At 41.5% G+C, this 3,700-nt stretch overlaps 1 non-coding gene across 1 annotated transcript; it reads right to left on the bottom strand.

Moving 5' to 3' along the window:
- Positions 1-2,361: 2,361 nt before the first annotated feature.
- Positions 2,362-2,455, bottom strand: trnai-uau (transfer RNA isoleucine (anticodon UAU)). The gene is made up of 2 exons: positions 2,418-2,455; positions 2,362-2,397 (listed from the first exon to the last, which is right to left on the bottom strand). It is a non-coding gene; the product is annotated as a tRNA-Ile (tRNA).
- Between the last annotated feature and the right edge of the window lie 1,245 nt (positions 2,456-3,700).

The following is a 3,700-nucleotide window of genomic DNA, read 5'->3' as shown; positions in this document are numbered from 1 at the left end:
CACGTGGGCAGAGTCCAATCCAACTCCCATGATGCTTAATCCCCTCTTAGTGGGACTGGAGAACCATTTTCAAGAAAGAGGCTCATGGTCTGCTCAGCAGAAATCAATCTTCTGCGTGTTCTTTCAGCCAGCTTTCCAACTGGCTTCCAACAGCCGTGCGAGCATTGCTGACTATTCCAATACAACAATATTGGAATGTCTTTACAAAACTAGTTTTGAAACGTGACCTGTATTATCACATAAGATTTTGAAGCATTAATAGCTTTATATTGTCGTCTGTGTCGGCATCCACTTAAGGCACACTCTACGTTAAGACAACTATATTCGATGCTGCTTTATTTCACTGCGAGCGCGAAGGGACATATCTGTGACGATATTTGCCCCTTATTTACACCATTCCTGTCCTATAGTCCACGTCTTTCGATACCCATTGCTGAACTTGTTGCTGGTTAGATCAGCCCAGTCCGTCCATTTAAAAGTGAGAACCCAATCAGCGAAAAGCAGAGAAATATAAGAGGCAGAGACAGGGAGAGATAGAAAGAAGCATGCGAAGACAATAACAGAAATGATCATTGCAGCTTGAGGGAAATCCTTTTGCTCTCTTGAAATGTTGTAAAAGCGTAAAGGATAATTGGGCGACAGTTTAAACGTGCCTCCCGCCCTGGCGGATCTCTCAGGCTCTGCAAGATGGAAATGCAGCCCGGCAGCTACAGCTCTTACTTATTCAAGCACTGAACGGAGCTTCAAACAGTACAGCGGCGAGCAGGTAAACCTGAGTGGATTTCAGGCCCAAAACATTAAAACTTCTGGCTATTGCAGACAGTTGTGGTTTGCTGCAAACAATTACTTTCCAGCCTCGGAACAAGCCAATCCTGTCCTGCAGGGCTATGGGGAAAGGACAGGGGAGAGGAACTAGCTGAGAGCTGGCATGCTCTCGATGGGACGAATGGATTCCTGCTGTGCGGTAACCATTCTATTAATTTACATTTGGACTTTGATGGGAATCGAATCAATAAGTTTGAATGTTTCTATGGAACTGAATCGGCGAGAAGTCCAATGCACGAGCCACTGAAACACTGAGCACAACATTTTTAGTGAAATGTTCAGGAAAATCATTGTTTCTTTTGAATGTGGTGCAGGAATTATGTGGAGATCACCAATGCATTTACATATCTTCTCTTTGAAATCGAGTGTTTTTCCGGCACATTATTATTTACATCAGAGTTATTGATTAAATGTCAAAACGCCTCCACTCCATCCCACATATATGTAAATTTTTCATCCTCCGCTGCAATATTGTGTGCTGGAATAACACAGTGAATATGTAGGTAACATTTGGGGATACATCAATTGTACCTTCGAATGCTGTCGAAATGTCACAAGCAAAGCGATCAGCTGTAGTAGGTGAGGCTCGTGCTTACAACCTCGGCCTTTCTAGGTGCTTACACTGTCATATAAGTACTGCGCCATATGCAATTCCGTCGCTGGAATTATGTGCGGATGCTGTGTGGTATTAGTGCTTCCATCATACAGCTGCCTATTCCACCTATCTTATAATTCCTCCCCTAAAAATCTATCGAGGTTGGGGCAATTGACATCTTCAAGTTTCGCATTGATCGATTTTTGTTGGGCAAGGATATGAAGATTTATGGAATCATTGCAGACAAATGGATTTAAGAATTAATCAAAAGGGACAGAAACAGAAACAGCTGCAAACAAACATAGCATTTTATTCATATTTAACAGCAACAATATATGTGCCGTGCGCAACTATGCTGTGTTCAGAGAAAAACGCCGAAGCTTCCGAAACTCCCGTGGCTTTTCTGTGGCTCTTTCCTCTCTTCCCTTCCTCCTGCAAGCTGAGAGTTTTTAAACCTTGTTTTGAATGTTGCTCTGGGCGAGGGCGTTCCACATTCTCAGAACCATCTCTACCGTTTCATTGCTTGATTTCTATGTTTATTAATTCTGAAACTCCTTGATCTACAATGGTAGCGCTTGCGACAATATATTAAAAGGCGGCTTATTGGAAACACGTTGTGATCATAGTTTGGTTTTGTACATAATTGAATCTATATCACTCAAGAGGGAATGTTATATTTACAATAAACTATATCTTGTATAAATGTTGGTTCATTCGCTCCCTAGTGCCAGATGAGGAATTGTTTGATCCCCTCATTTATTTCATGTGGGGAACAGGCACGGGTATTCATTCAGAAATAACCCACAGATTGACACTGAGATAACCGCAGCAAGAGAGACAGACAGCACCTTGGTACATGGCGGAAGAGACAAGAGAGATGGACAAATAGGAAACGGCCTCAAACTCTGAAAAGTGCAAACATCACATGCAAAAGCATTGGATGCTCTCGGTGAGGCTCGAACGCACAACCTCGGCATTTCCCGGGCCTGTAGTGATTTATAAGTACCGCGCGCTAACCGGTTGCGCCACTAGAGCTACACAGCCTACGGTCTTAGTGCTCCCATCATATAGCTGCCTGTTTTATCTGTCTTACAAGGAGAAAGGCAAAGAATTATCGAATCATTCAACACAGAAGGAAGCTGTTCATCCCACCGTGTCTGTGCCGACTCTCTGCAAGAAGCCTTCAGTTAGTGAGACTCCATAGATTTTCGCCATAGACGTGTTTTATTTTTTGTATAAATTTTTGTTATTTGTAATGAATTTGGATGTCCATGCGGCAAATTTATAAATATATTTGTGCATCTATCTGTGAGTTGTAAATTAAATTGTGTGGAACATTGATAATCAAATTATCTGTGTTCATATATGTGTTATTCTAAATGTATTTGTTTTTATGTCTTTTTTCTTCATGAATTTATCTCTAAGTATCTCCGTCCTATACTTGTATTTACTTTTATTTGCGAGGAGTTTACAGGTAACATAGATACTAAGATATAAACAGCAAATACATATATAACAAACACAGATACTCCACAATACTATTATAAATAACTTTGTTGCATTCAAATACATAAACACTAACACAGATATACAAAATATATTTATATCCCACAGAACAATTTGCAACTTAACACAGAGACACCAAAATATATTTAGAGCTATCTCTGATCAAAGAATATTTTACTCCTTACGGTCCTCAGCAAATTCTGCTGTGCCTGTGTTTCCTCTGCTTATGCTCAGTGTAAGGGAAGGTTTAGCCGAACCGGGGTCTATCGTTTCCCAAGGATGAGCTGATGTGCGCTGTCTGAGGACACGTTCACTGCTATCGTTAAAATATAAAAATCATCTGGAATTGTGAATAAATGCATAATTAGAACATCTACAGATGTTTCATCCTGGTACACAAATGCATTGCCAAATTAGTTCAACCCCTCACCCGCCCCAGTTGTTAAACTTCCCGCGAGTGCATTGGTCCAAGCTCTATTGATGTACAACCCGACCGAATGGAACAGGTCCCTCCTGCGCCAGAACTGGTCCCAATGCCCCATGATTGTGTAGCCCAACCTCGTGCACCGTTTATCCAGACATACGTTGCTATTTCTAAACTCAATAGCGCGGGGCACTGGGAATAATCCATAGAATTCCTTTGTGGTCCTGCTCATTAATTTCCTCAATTGCACCTGAAACTCTGATTAAAGGAACTCAACCCCTTGTTTCGTTATGTCATTGGTTAGCACATAGATCACGGCTTATGCTGCTCCCTTTCGCCCCTGAAAATGT

This window comes from Pristiophorus japonicus, unplaced genomic scaffold, assembly GCF_044704955.1.
Source record: "Pristiophorus japonicus isolate sPriJap1 unplaced genomic scaffold, sPriJap1.hap1 HAP1_SCAFFOLD_107, whole genome shotgun sequence".
Classification (NCBI taxonomy): Eukaryota; Metazoa; Chordata; class Chondrichthyes; family Pristiophoridae; genus Pristiophorus; species Pristiophorus japonicus.
This window is presented reverse-complemented; position numbering and strand designations above follow the sequence as displayed.